This window comes from Larimichthys crocea, chromosome XI (genome assembly GCF_000972845.2).
Source record: "Larimichthys crocea isolate SSNF chromosome XI, L_crocea_2.0, whole genome shotgun sequence".
NCBI lineage: Eukaryota > Metazoa > Chordata > Actinopteri > Sciaenidae > Larimichthys > Larimichthys crocea.
Window position 1 is genome coordinate 2,986,584 of NC_040021.1, and position 18,982 is coordinate 3,005,565.

The 18,982-nt window shown below is 43.5% G+C and overlaps 1 protein-coding gene across 4 annotated transcripts in view; it reads left to right on the forward strand.

Moving 5' to 3' along the window:
- bach2b (BTB and CNC homology 1, basic leucine zipper transcription factor 2b) overlaps positions 1 to 18,982 on the forward strand; it is a 93,738-nt gene that overhangs the window by 18,045 nt on the left and 56,711 nt on the right. The window lies entirely within an intron of this gene.

Below are 18,982 nucleotides of genomic sequence, written 5' to 3' on the forward strand. Positions count from 1 at the left end.
GTATAAAGTCAGTCAATTCTTATCCCTGCTTTTCTCCGTAATCTACGAGCAAACACAAGGCGTTCTTTGTCCTAGAGCTGTTAGTCTCATAGCCAGAGTTTGTGGTGTAGTGTATGTAGTGGAGTTAAAGCCGCTGTAGTAGGAGTACAAGATGTCAGACTACTTAGCTCCAGACCACGTGGAGTGCTGGCATCTGTGTGTCGCGCCCTGAGACCAGCTCAGCGTGGATACTTTTACTTCTGGTGGATGTGGCGTGCTGCTCTGGCCTTGTGCGAGTCCTGGACCTCCCACTCTAAAATATATACTAGTTATAAATCTTAAAGCTTACAGCTGAAATTCTCTTTTGCTGAGAGATCAATACATTTATATACTATATGTTTGTTTTTTACTTGTGAACTCCTTTGGTTAACATTGTAATTACCAAAAAGAAGACATTTAATTATCATTTATTTCTCAGGGACACCACCCTCTTACTGTTCTGCAGCTGGCATGAAGTTTGGCCCCGGCTGGTGATGTCGGTACTGTAATCTGATTGTAGAATCTGTCTGGATGGGCACTAAAAATAAACATTAGTTGAATCTCAACAGCTTAATAGTCCAGTCAGACTCCTTACTCCATAACATACTGAGTGCTGAGGTCAGAGGACTACTTTTTGATGTGAGCAACATCTGGATCCATGAAAGAGAGACAGCTAACACTAGCTACCCCCCCTCCTGTCTACAATGCCGGAAAACACAGCTCTTACCCAGCAGGTGTCTGAATCTAAGTTCCATTTACTGGGAATCAGTTCCCACTCTGAGTGGAATGCAAACAGAACAGCACAATAGCTCTTTCCAAAAGTTGAGGCTTGTAAATGGACAGATTTCAATGATGGTATGTAGAAAAGAGGGAAAAGCTCCTTGCGTCACATCCAGTATGATGCTGACAGCTGATGTTTCCACACATATGTACAGTATTTGTCCAAATATGTCCAATAATAGTTGTTGTATCAGCATAGTTTCAAATATTTCAAATCAATCAAATCAACTGAAATAAGTCTTTTCTTTTATCAGTGAGACTAACTGGAACATCTTTGAGGAATTACATAAACATTTTGAATATTTTAGTTGTTTAATATTTTTTAATTATGCTGCCCAGAGGTATCAAAAAATATATATCTCAAACAGGAAGCTCCAAATCCTGAATGACTTCCTGTTTCCTGTTCCTGCTCAGGTCAATTGAATCGCGTGGTTACTAAAACAATGTCTGGCAAAAAAAAAATAAAAAAAAAAATGAAAGAAAGCTGTAAAGAGGAGGGGGAATAAAAAAAAAATACATTTCCAGTCAAAGCAATTAAGAATATCAGGATATGAACAGCATCCTCAACATGCTTTTATTTTGTTTTTCAGGAAAGTGGTCACTTTTTCTTTATTTTGTTGTTGAGGATGTTGCACGATATAAATGTTTCAAAATAAATCCTTATTTTTTTGAGAATATTTGTGAAGGCACTGACTTCAGTTAGACATTTTAGGAGAAGTAGGAAGGCATTCTTCAGATGATTTAAAATGCTTCATGTGCCTGAGCAATGTTTGGTTATGACATACATGAAAACTATGAGGTTATTAAACTTGTTGTGAAACATTTGGCAGTATCTAGATGTCCATCCTTCAAACGTCAGAAACAGACACATAAAATCAGGAGCTGTACGAGGCGTGTGATCAGCGTGCCCTCGATTGCACGCCGGGCGTCTCGGCGCCGAGAGCGTTTTTACAAAGCATGAGTAATCCGAGCACATAATTCACACATGGCCCATATCTGGATGTTTAAGTGCCACTGCTTGTTGCCTGGGTTGTGGGAGGCCTCCCTGAAGTATCCGTGCTCAACTGTACGAGACTGTCCGCCTGTCTGCTTCCCATGATGCACCTCCCCATCTCCAGCCTGGCGAAGGCAGTGAAAGAAGCCATTGTTCCTGTCACTCTGAGGCATGTTGCATGCACTTATGACAAAGAGTGGGAGAAATGATTCCCATTATACCTCTGGAATGTCTTTGAATCAATCAGTTCTATGTGAATAAATGCTGTCTTTTAGTCACAAATGTGCTTGTTTACACGTTTAGGAAGAGAGCGAAACAAAGTGTACAGTACAAAACATTTAATAAAGGTTAAATACAAGAAAATACATTTTCAAATCAAAGGCAACACCTTGCTTTATGCTAATTTCCTTCCTCATTGAGGCATTTTTCATTTTTTAGCCTGACCTGGAGTAAAGACCACCTCCAGAGCCTGATTCAGATGTCTGATCCTCTGAAACAAGCGCTCTGTTAACACTTTTCAGGAAAACAAGTGGCTTTCAGGACCTCTCTCCCCCTAATTCCTTTCTTTTCTCACTGAGCTTTGATTGATGTGCAGCAAACCACAGTTGGAAAAGCTCACAGCTCCTCTCATGGATTTTTCCTGCATGATGTAATGTTTTGATGATCCTCTATGTAGTATGCCATGTGCAGTGACATCAAAACAAAAGAAATATCCTCCCCCTGAAAAGGTGGACTTCTCTGTCTTCTCAGGCAGATCATTTATGCTTCACATACCATGAGACCCTTTGAATCCCCCTAAACAGGACGTTCTTTGCTTTGACATGCGTGAGAACGTTTGATTCTCTCTGTTCTCAAGTTCCAGGCCGCATAAAATCCTAATAGAAGCGAGCACAATCCTATTTCTGCATCTATAAGTGGTGCAAAAAAAAAAAAAAAGAAGCCTATCCTTGTTGTTTGTTTTTAAATCCTGAGCTGAGTCTCAGCCACAGCTAGTCAGGGTGTAAACCAAGAGCACTATGCAGAGGTCATGAAACACTGCCCTATCCGTCAGCACTGGGTCTATTTTTAACCCTGCTGTATCATGTATCACCTCTTGCCATATTGTTGTTCTTTTGTTTCGCCGTGGAGGGATATTTCGGGACACTCTCGGGTAGCGTGAGAGGCGGGGCGAGGCGGAACCTCCCTGACAATTGATCTTCCCTTCTGCTTCGTGCGTGTGTGAGGTGAGGTGAAGCCCATTCCTGCCACTGACCTGTTGCAAAGGGGGTTGAAAATGTGCTCTTCCCATTCATTAGACTGGGCGGCCCGCACTGCTACCAAGCGCTTTCACTACATCTGTATGTGGTCTCTGATAGGATCCAGATGGCAGTCTGGAACACCCGTGCAGACCTCGTACGAGCTTCACATATGGCGAACAGTAAAGGAATATTTAAAGGAGCCCTGCACCCAAGGACTCTGGTCCGTGCATTAGCAGTTCATTTCAAATCTACAGCATCCCATGAGCGGGATTTAGATTCTGGATAGGATTACTAGTTCATACAAAGTGTCATCAGGACACTTCTCAGGCTAAAGTGACTTGATCTGAACGGCTGCAAAATGAAAGTGAAGTGAAAATCCAGCCATCATAGACAGCTGGACGGTGAACACAGTCTCATTCATGGAGTGCTGGGTTGTACACCCAGAAAAACTTATCTGTTCACACTTTGCAAATTACCATCCATTGTTGGGTTGTAAGATGTGACAGAACAGGTTTCAATTGCTGTTTGACAATCTGACCAGCATTTATTTGAAAGCATAGTCAGAACTCATCATTGTAATCTGTTTCAAAAAACTCATTCTTCTTGGAGTCATAGCTCAGTTAAATCGCAACAGAAAGACATCATGCACATGCTGCTGGAATCAGTCAAAAGGTCTTTGTAGTGATGACAATATCTAGATGTCAATTGGTGATTAACCTCCTTAAATCCACTTCAGATTCTATAAAAATACACCAGACCTCATCATCAAATTCAGACTTTTCATAGTGAAGTAAACCAGGTCTGTACATCAAGGTTGCAGAGCAAACAGTAGCTACTACTATTACTTTTCATGGGGCAGATTCCATCCCAGAAAAAGAAGCTGTGGACATACTGTACTAGCAGAAAATCCCAACAAATTGTTTAAGTAAGTTCTACTATTTTAGGTGGCTTAACTAATTCTTTAAATAATAATATATGACATGTCTAGCTGGCTGTACTGTGAGCCAAAAAATATAAAGTAAAAACTGTGTTCAAAGGGTTAAAGGGTGAAAGATAGATAAAAAGCTGCCAAATGATGCAGCAGTAAAGCAGACATTTGGAAAGTGCCAATGTTATTGAGTTCAGAGGTTTAGTGAGTGATCAAGACAGGACTTAATCTCCTTGAGAGAAGGCTCGTCTGTTGCTGTATTTGTTTGGGTTGGGTTATGATCCTCCTTTCCAGTCGGCTGCTGCTGCTGCTCTGTTTTGCTCTGATTTTTTGCTGCTATGAATGTGGCGGGGGAATGTGTGTGGGGTGGGGTTGCAGAGAGAGAGAAGGGGGGTGCAGTGCAGGAATTCCCACTCACTTGGCTCATCTTGCATTTGCTCTACCCCTTTGCCGAATCTCCCCCGCCACACATGGAAAAAGGGATGTTTTGTTTGTGAAACACAGTGCTCTCAGGGCCGTGCACGCCATCCTTGTCTTTCAGGCATCAGGGACCCAGAGACGGCTGCACGATGTGGCGGCTCGGTTAGCAGGAGGAGCACCACTGAGTTCATTCATTGGCCTGTCAAGGGCCCCTTTTTGCTTTTATTTTTAGCCAAAATCCATCAGGTCTGACAAGTGGGGCAATTTGAGCCAAGTCGAGGGCAACGCTCCAGGTCCCTTCCACAAAGTCAATCTTCTCCTCCCCTCTTGGGAAAAAGCTCCGCACAGCCCTACTCCAGGCCTGGGGTTTTGTTGAGTCATGTGAGATCATGTACACAGAAACACAGGAGAGGTGGGGGGCTGAAGGTGGCGTGGGCTGTGGGGTAAATGAGGCGGGTGGGGTTAAGGCCAGGGGCAGCGGGTCAGCTAAAATCTGCTCACAGGCCAGCAGACAGCAGAAGCGTGCTGGTGCTAGCCTTGTATAAGGTAATGTCTAGTGAGCATGTCGGGGTGGGACGTGTGCACAGATTTATTTTAATACACTGCAGGTCTTGCCAGTGGGGGGAGGGATGTCGAGCCTGCCAGCTCGTCCCAGGACCACTGTCACACTTCGGACAGGACAGGACTTTTTAGTAGACAAACCCTCTACAGGCGAATAAAAAAACACTGAAAAGAGGCAAGTTTCAGTCCACATTTGACCTTTTAACATGCATGATCGGACTGGATTGTTTTTCCATCCCCTGAATGCTGTTTGAACTGGTTGTTTTCCTCATGCTGTATTCACACGGCTGGACGAGCTCCTCTCACAGATGCATGTTTCCAGTTAATTGCCCTGCAGGGAGGTCTGGATTTGGCATGTCAGTCTTGTATTTAGCATTGCAGTGATAAAGTATGAGTAGTTGCCTAAAGGTAATTATGTTACACAGAGGTGGGGGGTCTGCTGTAGCTTCATACCTGCAAGAATACATCAATGCATCACGTCTCATCTCAGAGAATGAAAGATTTCTAACGATCGCTGCAACTAATGATTTATTTTAATCGAACTATTAATCATTTTTCAAATAAACTTAACAATTCAGTTTACAAAATGTTGGAAAATAGTGGAAAAATCACAATCATGGAAAATAGAAATGCAACAAATCTTGCAAATATTTTGCTTGTTTGCCTGAAGAGAATGTGAAAACACATTCTTGCAGTTGAAAGTCCAGTTTTTGTCAAACAAAAATAGGTTTTGATTGTTTTTCTGTCTATGACTGTTGTTGCGGCACCATACTGTAATTAGACAGCTGCTTTACCTACAAAACCAATAAAAAGCTGTGAGCATAAAGGGTTGAGCATCAGCACAGAGAAGGATTTGATGGATGGTTGAGGATGGTTTTGTGGTGCCAGTGTCGATTTACTTTTGACTTTTTTTCCCCCCTTTTGGTTTAGCCATGCTGGCAGCGCGTGGCTCGAGTCATAGCAGTGTCGGTCGGTCCGTCCACAGCTTCTGACTGAAATATCTCAGCAACTATTGGAAAGAATTGACATGAATGGTGAAGACATTCATGGTGCCCACAGGATGAATTGTAATCATTTCGGTAAACCACTGACTTTTTATTGTGCACCATGATCGGGTCAAATTTTTGATTTATGACTCAACAATCCAGTCAGCCTCAGCTGCGCTTTATTTACTGCTAATTAATAAATGTTAGCATGCTAACATGCAAACTAAGATGATAAACATTATCAACTAAACATCACTGCGTTAGCATTGTGATGTTAGCATACAGATATGTACAGTATGTATGTTACAGTCCCACAGAGGTGTTTGTGTGGATGTAGACTCTCAGCCTTGTTGCGCAACTAAAGACAGAGAGAGAAAGCATGTCTATCTGCCATCAATAATTGAATCTGAGCTAATTTTGGAGTTGGACAGACATGGGATGCTACTATCAGGTTCAGTGTTGACTTGATGGGTGGAAACCAGTGGTAGTGATGCCTAATGAGTGCTGCTTATTTATTCTTTTCATTTCCTGAACTTCCTTTAGCAATATTTTGCAGGATATTCTGCTTTACGTGGCAGATGGTTTCCGTTGAGGAATTAAAGTGTTTAGAGGACATTCAGCGGGTTAATAGTGTTTATAGCCTATAAAAAGCACTGACACTCTCACTGGACATAAATCAGCACAGTCTGTCTTTGCACGGTGTTCTTAAGCGTGTTGGAAACAAGGCTGTACACTGCAGTGGCAACCCCTTCAACACCACCTTGAGTGATGAAGGTCACACAAGAGGAGAGTTAATGACCAAGCACACAGGGCAACTTTAATGAGCCAGCACAAGTGTTATTTAGATTCCATTATAGCTTGTCTTCGCACTCTAGTTAGAGCTGTCAGAGGTTGTATATCCTCCGTCTGTGCATGTGAGACTTTTGTTTCTGCGCTTCTATGCTGACATGTATGTACATGGGGGGATGGGACATACATGTGACAATGTATACAAAGATAATATGTATGTATTAAAAAAAAAAAACCCATCAAAACCAGAACAGTTATGTTATTATTCATATCTTGTACTGTACAGTAGCACTTGTGCGTAATGTGAAAGTGTTCATTGTGTCAGCTGAGTCCAAAAAAACGAATATGATCACAGTTAGGGGCAGTCGTCAGCAGAGTTCAAGATTTAATCAGCCAACAAGCGAACAGTTAGGGGACAAGTGCTAGCATGCTACCAGCTGGCTAGTGTGTTATGAGCCATTCACGCATTTAGACCAAGCAGAAACCCCCCATGTCTGTGAAGTGAAGCCAAAAACTGCAGGTCCTTGAACGGCCACTTGAGGCTGGCTCTAGAACAAATTAGTCTCCATAAGACCCCATGTTAAGGCTGAATTTTTATAGAAATCACCTGTTCAAATTATATTAAGACTTAAAGTTATGCATAATCAAGAGCATGGCCGCTTTGATTGACAGGTTGATCCTTTCACAGATGGCTTGTTTCAGCAACCAGGCTTTAGCTCCACCCACGCACCACCTCTTTGCCCATTTTTTAGATTAATGGGGTGAAGGCAGCACCAGAGCCAACAAACTTTCAGTTTCAAAATGGCTCTTTAGAAACCTGTAAACTACAGAGATTCCAAAGGTGCCAAGGACCGCAATTCCAATCTTGACTAAGACCATTTGGCTGTTTAAACTGCATCAAAACTGCTTCAACAACATTGCCCACGGTTGCAAAAGCAATTGATAGGGCCATTGATAGCAAACAAAGTTATTCTGTACTCTGGAACTGTGCAACAGGAAGTGAACAGCTTCCTTGTTGTTTAGTATGGCGGCTTCATCAGAAGAGTCAGAGTATGTAAATTACCTGCCCAACTCAGCACACCCACACAACTACAGCTCTCCGAGAGGCCAGAGACTGCCAACTATTTTCTATGTGTGTGTGTGTGTGCTGGAGTGGTTAGCTCTTCAGCTACAGTAGTTTCCCAAGTAACCTTGCAAGTAGTTTCAAATTAAAAGCCAGTGGTCAGTGGCTGTTATTGTAAAACATTTACATTTAGATACTGTGAAAAACCTGCATACTGGTCTGGTCTTTGGCCTAATATTGAACAAAATGTTTACATCAGCCCAACCCTGATGCTATCCATTCATCAGTGGTCACCGTTTCCACAAGCTGAGTCGTACTAACTTCGATGAATAATCCTCATGTGTAAAATTGGTTTCAGACCTACTCACTTAGTGTCAGTGTCATCTTTTCCTCCTGACTGATGTGTCATTTTAACCAAACTCTTGAGCCTTGACTCAGTTTATTGTCCTCTCAGTATGTGATGTTGTGTGTCATCTCGCCTTTGTCGCCCATGACCGGGGGGGGTCTGTAAGATACCACCCCCAGCTGTCAGCACTATATAGAGCCTTCAACCAAGGAAGGAATGAAATGTGGGTGCCAAAGCTATGCCTTTGTATGGCACATGTCAGTATGGTGCTCAGAACTTACCCATGTTTCCCTCCTTCAGTATGACATCACACACTTGCTAGGCATCCACCAACCTCCAGCTTTTCTCCAAAGAATGCTTTCCTCTGTTCTCTTTCTGTTATACTACGCTGTGGGTCGTTGAGTTTCATATTAATTACATTCAATTAATTTAAAATTGCAGGTTAATGAAAAGGCTTCATAAATAGGTTGTAGAGTCGGTAGAGTGCTGCTTCAAATCAGTAAATCCTCAGTTATTTTACTCCTGCTGAAATCTAAATGACCCTTCTAAAGGCTTGTGGTTCTGTATTCTGTTAAGGATGCTGTTTTCTTCCAAGCTATTGATGCATGTAAATTCCTACTGTGTTGTCAAGAGCATAGGCTGAAAGGATGCCCCTGGAAAAAAACAAGCTTTAGGAAGTTTGGGGCTGTAGTCATGGATCATGGGAACAGCAGAGATGGAAACGGAACATGGACAAAAGCGGATTTTCTTTTCTGTAAATCGTAGTTTATTTACCTTCTGACACAGAGCGGAAAAAGGAGCCCGCTGAAAAATGTTCCGTAACGTGGTGGAAGTTGGGGTCATTGTTCTGCCGGTTCATTTCTGTACTGCAGCCCTGGATCCGAGGACCCATCACCATGGAAACCATTATGTGGGGCAATTGGCGTCGGAGCACTTTAGAAATCTCCCAGGAATATATTAGTAGCTGCAAAGGCCCCACTCTCCTCACCTTCAACCTCTTGCCATTGTCTCGGAGCTAGTTTACTTCAGGCGCTGTTCTCAGGATTTCAGGCCTTGGCTCAGGAATGTTCGACCTATAGCCCGTCTCCGCACAGAGACGTAAAAACAACCCAGCTGCTGTCGGCCGAGGTTTGAAATCTCATATAAACAGGCTGAAACCCGCAAACCTGCCAACAGTGAAGATCCCGACTCTCACATCATCTGCTTTAATGGAGGAGGAATCCAATGAAAAAGATTCACTTCACTGGCTCATCCCGGCCGTAGCAATGCAGAACGTCAATTTCGACTTTAATCAGAGTAATGAAACGATTTGCAGCGCAGAGCTAAATATCCACATGCTGTTTTTTCCTGATGTGGCAAAAACCCAAAGACTTCATATGGAGCAGATGTGCTGAGACTCAAATTTCACTGAGAAAGTGCCGCTGATTCAGAATGCTCATTGAATTGTCAAGCTGTGTGCATATGTGGTCATTAACTCAGCCCTACCTACTGAACAGACTATGTACCGCTCTGAATATGAATTTTTTTTTCACCCTTTCACAGCGATATTACCTTTTTGCCCTTCACAGACATTTCCCTGTGGTATTTTGTCGGCAGGTATATGTTCTTAAACCTGTAACGCTCAGCATTCTCGTAGCCTGTCGCCTGGGACTGCTCAAAGGCAAAAATTAGAGTGACCACTTTTCCTTTTCAAAAACAACACAGTGGTGATTTTTGTTTCCAGCCCGATGTGGAACATTTTTATTGAGCAGGAAAACAAGCTTCCTAAAAGATCTGCTAACCCATCTGGCTGAGGTGATTAGCAAAAGCCGAGGCAGATGGCGCCATGGCCAGATTCTGCACTGCTTCAGGGGTGTATTAATCTGCATATACAAGTGACAGCCATGTTTGGCTGTGAGAAAATTTTTTGTGTTTTTACATGACTGAATGGTGAGTGTGAAAGTCAGTCTTTTCCAGCAGCGTGTGGGGTTTATGGCGGAACTGGCTCATTTACCACGACGAGCCGATTGACTGGGACCCTCGGGATGTTTTTGTTGGGGGAATGGGGGGTGGGGACGGGCGGTATGCGGACCTTCCTCTCTTCATCTGTAGCAAACACGTTAAAAGCGAATGAGCCACGCAGCAGCCCCCCCTTTTCCTTTCAGTGCTGGCATCGTGGTCTGGAAATGTTGACACACGGAGCGGAGAGCAGCCCCAGAAACCCCAGGAATCCCCCCGAGAAGACGATGGGCGGGAGGGTGAGGTGGAGCCTTGGAATGCACTCAGTGGAGTCAGTCACTTATTTACTAGCTGAACTCGGTGAACCCTGCCTGAGTCAGCCACTTCCACCGCGGCCAGTCTGTCCCACCTCTCCCTCCCACTTTCCTCTCTGTTTTTGTTCTTTAACCTACCCTAATGCTGCTCGTTTGCTCGCCCCTCCCCTCATCTCCTTACTTACAGACACTCAGCTTCTTGCCTTCTTATTGGCCCCGGCGTCTTCACTCATGCACCAAAGCGACCTAATCCAACCCCCTCCTGACCCCTGTCACCCTGTTGCTCACCCTGGAGCTGCAAATGTTGAGGTCATAAGCTCATGATGAGAGCAAAACAAATGTCAGTGGGAATGTGAGTCAAGCTGGGCAGTGTGTGGAGTGCAGCCAGGGTACAGGAAGCACCACACACATTTTGGCTCCTGTGATAAATACTCATTAGTCTGTGGAGTGAATCTGACCTGACCCTTCCTGCAGGCCCACTTCAAACAGGTTAATCTGCTGGTTGACCTTTTCAACAGTACATATCTATTCTAAGCAGGAGTTTTAAGATGAATGGCTATTGTGAACACAGACATACTATAATAATGATGATGAAAACGTCTTCATCATACAGCATTTTCCTGCGTGTGTGAATGTGCCATGAGCCTTATTATGTCATTTTATGATTAAGTCATATTTTATTGGAGACAGAGATGAAGTGAATCTAGAGTTTTACAGTAATTATGTTATTTATGAGTGTTTAACAATTTAACATTTAATGTTCACATAACCTTATCTCAACAGTATGCGGTATAGTTCATTGCATTTATCTACACAAGGGTTATAAATACATTTTAAAGTATACATATTTTTCTTCAATATTTCTATTTTTAGCAACGTTTAACAAACATCATTTCCCACAATCTTCCGTGTTTATAAAATGCCACGCAGGCTGTTTTCTATTTGTTACTTAAACATTTTTTAAAACATCTTCCTTCTGTGTTGATTCTAGCGGCCCCTGTGGACAAAAGTGGTAGTGTTTCCAGCACCTTGTTTTGTGTGTTTCAAGGGGAATCTGACCAAATCTGACCCACATAACGTCATGGAAATAGCCAGTCTTCTCTCTGATGGTCTTGTTTGTTTTTACCTGTTATCCAAAATCCTTGTAGTACATTTAAATTCCATTGAGATTTCAAGGCACAGAATTTAGAAGCTGGTGGAGCAGCAGGTAACTCAGGTGTGAATTCAGGACTTTAGGTCATAGACTCTTTTCCATAACATATCCAGTGTTCTGAATTGAATGAGATATTTTTAGCAAAAAGAACAGAGCACACAGTTGTTAAGGAGTTCTTTCATTCTTATTGGCATGTCATGTGTCATGCCCCTAGCAGGCGTGCAAATAGAACATTAAAAAAACAGCCAAGAAAACCACATTAACTGAAAGATAAATACATCTTAAATTTACATTCATGCTTGCAGTGTGAATATGCAGTGACATGATTTACATCCAACACACGAGTGTAGCAGCCTGATGTCTTATTTTTAACTATCACACTGAATACAATTTATTCTAGCAGAGTTGATTTGTGGTAACTAGTGAGAAGTGTGCATCATCACAGAAAGCAGCAGCACGCGTGTTCCTTGTGTGGACATGTGAAAGGGAAGCACCACGAGACAAGGTGTAATGATGAATAGCTGTCTCAGTCTTTCTCTCTGACCACTGATCTGATGAGAGAACAATAATCCATGACTCTGTGGGAATCCAGCACTGTCTTGTCAGTGATACTCTCTGCATGTCAATTACTACTGCTGGGAAATGTCAACGGACTTCATCTGAATGCAGCGCTGCAGATGCTGGAACTTTGACAGCTAAATGACTCATTTATTCTCATTAAGAGATAAAAAAAAGTGCAAAAGTAATATTTAATGAAGGCAGAGAAATGAATGGCTGTGTGTTCTGGCCTTTGTCTGCTTTTGTGCTCTGTTGGTTTGTGTGTGTGTGGTCTACGGGAGGATCACCTGACTGTGGATATTGAATGATTCAGTCAGAAGACAGCAATGAACAAGCTGTTCTCACGTCAGCAGCAGCCAGCACGGATGTGTTCAGTGGGGTCCCTGCTCACTTTATCACCTTCATCTTGCTGCTGGACTGATCCGTGTCACCGGCTGACACATTATAGCGGCAGCCTCTGTACGCTTACATGAGCCTCGTCTGTATTCGTCTGCCTCCAGATAGGACAACACATTTGTTTGTACGTTCATTAGCAGGACATGTCAAACGTTTTCAGAGAAATAGGATTGGTATTTGGGGGTAAAACTGGATCCAAGTGCACCTGTGGGATTTAAAATAATAATTAACAGCCCAATTTCTCATTAATTTAATATACAGTATGTATCCCATGATTGCCTATGTATCACTTTTTTGACCCAAATCCAGAAACTGATCGTGCCTTGGTAACGTGCAGTTACGACCCAATTGAGTTAAAATGATTTGTTCTGGTCTTTTGTAGATCACTGGTTCTCAAACTGTAGTGGTACTTAGAGGAACCTATGAAATCATTTGTGAAAATGACATTAACTTAATTATTCATTTAAGAATACAATACTATCAAAATACTGTGCTGGAATGAAATTTAAGAAGAGTTTTTATTTCCTGTAATATTCATTCAGTCATTATCAGCCTGACATGTAGTCACATTCAGGCAGGTAGCAGGTAGCATGTAGCATGTAATAAACATACATCCATGATTACCCGGTAGTTACAAGCTAAAACGTGACAGATAATAGAGATAGTAGAAGATAATAAGTGGAGGTCAAATGAATAGTTCAAAAACACGACAATTTCAGCTCCAAGCAGAAAATATTAGTATGCCTTTTCACCAAATGAGCAAAAAATGGAATAAATGACCTCTGCTTCCAGACCCGGCTCTGTTCAGCAATACTGATAACGAGTAATTTTCTTATTAGGAGTAAATGTGACTGCTGTGTGAACTGTCTGTAGTTGGACTATAGTGCTGTCTAACATCTGTCATAATGGTGATATTTGGAGAGATTAATATTTTCTGAGGTGGAAAATGTTTGAGACAAATGATGACACGGGGGAACCAACAACAAACAGGTTTGGGATCATTAATTTTCACTGAAATAAATCTCGCTTTGAGCCCAAGGAATCGCAGCTCGTCTGCACAGTGTACAGTAATATTTGAGTTTGGTTTTGGTTTATCATCATAGTGTTTTTTGCACCTGTCAGCCAAACAGTATGCCTTTCCCCTTGCACTTTCTGTTTGTGCAGGTGGAACGCTTTTCTCTTTCTGTTCATTCATGGTGGTTCATTCACTGTTAAAGTGAAAAGTTATTTGTGTTGCTAGCCCTCGTGGGTTAGGGTTAGGGTTAGCAGCACCACGTCCTGTGGTGTGTAGTAAAATGTGAAAATAGTTTGGTAGTAAATGGCTGGTAAAGTTGTGAGCAGGTGTGTCCAGGTTGTGTGTCTCTCAGCCAGATGTTTCATGACCCGGAGAAAGTGGCTTTAAGGCTGGCTGTGAAACTGAACCTGCCTCAAGGCTAACTCACACCGGACGCGGAACGGAAGCGGAACGGAAGCGGAACGGCACCGCCGCGGTCACCGTAGCAAATAGAATCCAGTCTAGTCAATGAGAGCACTCACACCGGGCGCGGATCAGACGCGGATCAGCAGCGTCCCAGAAGCGGCTCTCCGCGCCACGGCGCGAGCTTTCCGCAGGATTTCTATTTCTTCCGCGAGCCGCGGCTGAACCTCGTAAATTTCAACAGAGCACTGCGCACCAGACAGGAAACCGGGCCTTGAATCAACGTAATAAACTTCCGCCCCCTTTCAAAATAAAACACAATACTCAGTTCATGTAGCTTTTTACAACTTCACATCAACGTTACGTCATGACCGGTGGCACCAGGTGATCAAAGATCGATCAAAGGGTCTCAACGACAGACTAATTGTTGAAGTGGAACAACACACAATCATTTATGACACAACAGATGCTTTTTATAATCTCCTCCACGTCGGAGAAGCAAAGTCAGCTGTTTGTTGTTGTTGTTTTCTTTATACACTGTTTATCGCGGGGTCTCGGGTATGTCCAGGATTCTCGCGTGATCTCGTGATCTCGCGTGAATACGGCCGGCTCGCTCCGCTGCCGATCCGCGGCTGATCCGCGTCCGGTGTGAGTTGACGCCGGGCAAAGTACCGTTCCGCTTCCGTTCCGCTTCCGTTCGGCGTTCGGTCCCGTGTCAGGCACAGGCAAGGTATCAGTCAGAACAAGATGACAGAGTTGGGCCTCAGTTCCAGGGGTTGATGGGAAAGGTGTGGGTACACATGAAACAGACAGATACTAGTCTTTGAAATAGTGACTGAGATCTTGGTTCAAATCAAACTGTTTGCTTAAAAAAGATCATTTTGTGTGCTGTTCCACTAGTCACTTTCATTCTGGATCTGGTTTCTGTTCCCAGATATCCTAAGCTAATGTCAAACTCAAACTTTTTTCCTGCTTCTTCCTGTTTTTATTAGCTTGAGAGCACCACATGACATTTGAACTTTTGAGGAGCGCTCCCCCAAGACATTCGACAAAGCCTTCTTTCCAAATCCACCAGCGACTGAGTGCGCCTTTTGTTTTTGCACTTTTTGTTTTGACTCTCCACATCCCAGCAGAAAGTAGGTCACAGGCTGACCGAGGTAAAGTATGAGGCAGCAGTTTGCTGGCCCCGGCCCCCGATGAGGCTGATCGTGTCTTCAGGAAGCTTGTTGCGGAGAGAGACGTTAAACACACAAGTTCCTGTTTGACATCTGTTTCCAGCGAGCCTTGCAGACTGGCCTCTCCCTCGCGCTCAGAGGCCTCGTTCACCTAGCCGCTCCATCAGCCAGGTTTGTCGGTTTAACTGCTCTGTGACCCCTTCCTCCCCTCCCTTCCTAGTAACCAAAAAAATGTACGATGACGCGCCTAACATTGATTCTGTGCCCAGAATAACGAAATCTTGAGAGATAAAATCAGGAAAGACAGGTCCTTACACAGGCAGCTACTCTGCTAGACTGCAGACCCTCAGGGCTGTGAATAATTAACCAGGTGTATATTTGGCAACGCTGTGTGTGTAGGTGCTTGTGTGTGTGTGGAGTACATTTGCTTGATGTCAGTGATCACATCCTGCCATTTTACACTCAGAAATCTTCCAATTGCAGCTTAAACCAAGCCGTGCTCTGAAAGAGAAAACCACTCAAGGAATTCTCCAAGTGAGCCGTCAAAGTGACAGCTCCATTGGCACACTTTGGGGTTTGTTGTTTCCCCGGGCTGCTCCGAGGTGGCTCTAATTTGTTTTTCCGTCATCAATAAACCGGTTGTAATCCTCCGCCGGCCCTCCGCGGGCTTCCCTCCGCAACGTATGAAGGCGGACACACGAGGGGTGTATTTATAGCTCCGGGAGATACTGTGACCCATCAGACATCACAGGACAAATTATCCTTCTACTACACCTTGCTTCATGTGAAACCCAAGATAGGCTGAACCGGAGTTAGACAGCGACCCGGCCTCGGTGAGCAGCGCTGATGTCAAAGGAGAGGCTGAAAGGCAACACGAGTAAGTGACAGAGTGCAGGCAGAGGGCCAGTAGAGGACAGGAAGAGCCAGGGCACAGGTTCCAGTGTCACACAGTGAAAGGTGTCACTGCTGCTCCCACCTGGACTCTGTTCTCCTCTGAGCTCCCGTTGTCCTCGACGGCTGCCAAGAAATCACTTTCCTAACAAGTCACTGAGGCTACTATTCAATCCAAAAATGACTTTTTATTAAAAGAAGCTTAGCAAAAACTCAGTGTTTCAGGAACTTCAAAGAATCAAGCAGTTGGTAGGAGAATTTAGTATCTGACTTTGAGTAGAAATAGCAATGAAGCAATGTGAAAATGCTCCTTTAGATGTAAAAATCCTGCATTTGAATGTTTATTAATGTATTACTACACTAGTACTGTCATCATCGAATCAAACTGGAGAAAACAGCAGAGCTCATCTGCAGCTGCTACATGGACCACGGAACCTTTGTGCATCTGTGTGGACATCAAATCAAATCAAATCAATCTTATTTGTATAGCCCAAAGTCACAAAGTACATTTGCCTCAGAGGGCTTTACAATCTGTACAGGGAGTGACACCCTCTGTCCTTAGACCATTAGACATCATGCAGCTCTTAAAATGGGGCGGCTGTGGCTCAAGAGTGACCATAGGTTTGATCCCCGGCTCCTCCAGTCTGCATCTTGAAGTGTCCTTGGGCAAGATACTGAACCCCAAACTGCTCCTGAAGGCTGCTCCATCAGTGTGTGAATGTGTGTAAATGGTTAGATCCTCAAACTGATGAGCAGTTGGCACCTTGCATGTACACAAGCATGTTGCACAGTACAGTTCATTTGGCATGTGTTTGTTTTTCACATTAAAATGAATCAATGTGTATTCATCCTCTGGTAGTTACAGTTGATGTAGCCTGTACTTAACCCTGCAGAACCCTTTTTACATTAAGCAAAACTCAATATGCACATGTGAAGCGGCACATGCACCAATCTGATCAATGACTCTGGTGGTTTCAGCGTTACCCGGAGCATTAACATTAATTAGTGTTGCCTCAGAGTCTCATAATGTATCAAAAGATGCATTCACTCAGTTACTCATCAGCCCACTTCCCTCCTCAGTGGAGGTTGATTTCTGCAGTCAGGGATGTGATAGCCTGATTGTATGAATATGTTAAAACCTCTGTATATTTTCCTGTGTGGAAACAATGAGGGTAGTGGGTGCAACCTACATTTCCACTTTTTTTTTTTGAAAGCGTTACAGTGGGTGATTCACTTTTTCCACTTACTGTAAAGCTCCTGGCAGCTGAGGGTTCACTGTGAGTAACTTGTTAGCTGTTAGCATGATGCGCCAGCTTTCTGCACGGAGTAACATCTCTGTAATAAGTGACGTCAGTTGAGTCAGTTTAGATGCTGTCATATAGAAACAGATAAACACTGTGTTCTCATCGAGGTTTATTCTGCTTTCACAGATCTCAGTGCGTGGTGACAGCAGCTGCTTTATGAGCACCACACCATGTCTTCTTAATGATCGCTTTGCTGCAAACCCAATTTAGCCACAAGGGATGAAAAGGTTCTACTCATCCTGTGTGATTGCACACTTCGGGATTTCAGTATCGCATCGATGCAGTGCTGATCGATAAACCATGAATGGAGGGTGCAGGAGACCCGGGGTGGAGAATCGGTCAGAGTATGTGGGAGTCAGTGGACTGAGATGTGGAAAAGAGAGAGGAGAAAAAAGAGCTCTGTTTGTTGTTGCTCCCCAGCACTCCAGGCTGAGATCAGACTAATCAATAGCAGGGATAATGTGGAGATGAGTAGTATGACATCAATATTAGGCACAGAGGCCCAGCAACACCATTGTGCTGCTCTCCAGCGTGCCCTGTGCTGAGTAAACAGTGGCTCCCCAGGGAGAAAGGAACTCATTGATGGGTCGCCTCTGTGCATTGTTGGGCCTCCCACACAGACGGGGGGGGGGGGGGGGGGGGGGGGGGGGGGTGACTCTACCTGCTGGCCTACAGAGGACAAGGAGACCTGGTCGATCAGCGGTTAAATATGACGATGCCTTAGTGGTTTGCGACATTGATGGACATCCTCCCCAACTCCTCTGCTCTTGCGGCCAGCATTTTTATTGGATTGTGAAATAAATCACTGAGGTTCAGTTCGATTCATGTGGGTGATTGAGTGGTCTTCCTTGTGTACAGTTAGGGTTTCATTGAGGCCTGATGATTTTACAAGAGCTTTCATTTCATTCATTTCAGGAAGTGTGCAAAGAGTTTGGTTACAAGATGAAATATGCACAGGAAAAAAGCATGAAGGAAAAAAGTGACACCGTTCTTAGAAACACATCACAAATGTATTGCACATGTCATGGATTCCATAAACTGTGTGCTGTGTGGTGTTCATGTATGCACAGAAGTTTTTCCCATTTTTAGTCAGAGTAGTATTGAACAATCATGGTTCAGCATGCTTTGGTAGCATTGCAGGTAAACAGTCTATGCGAGCAAAAGAGACATCTGAGAACCAATTGCTTACGTCTGACAAGCTTATATCTGCATTCATATGTAGACATCTGTCGACTAGAATATCAACATTTCCATTTTAGGCACAAGAGCAATCTGATAGCTCAGACCACTGCTATGCCACAGTATAGCCGCACAGAGCATGTCTATAGACGCTTAGTCTTGATGGAAATATTCTTTATACTGCTGATCTGTAATGATAAAAAGCCTTATGTAAGAGTAGAAAAACAAATAGATGCTCTTTTATATCAAGATCATTTTTAATATGAACTTAATGAAGAGTCTGTGGAAATACTGAACAGGGAAACCTCAGCAGACTCAAACATCTGGTGTTAAAAGCATTTGAGCCATGCATTTGCTGTTTTTACTTTGGATTATTTAAAGAATATAGAGATCTGTCTTTTCAAATAGCTGCCATAAAATTCCTGATTCCATATGAGGCAGATGTAATGCATCTCTTTTACTTTTCCATGTTTTTTGGGGGGAGTTTTTTTCTCCCCGCGCTCACTGCACACTCATTGACGGGTAAATAGCCTG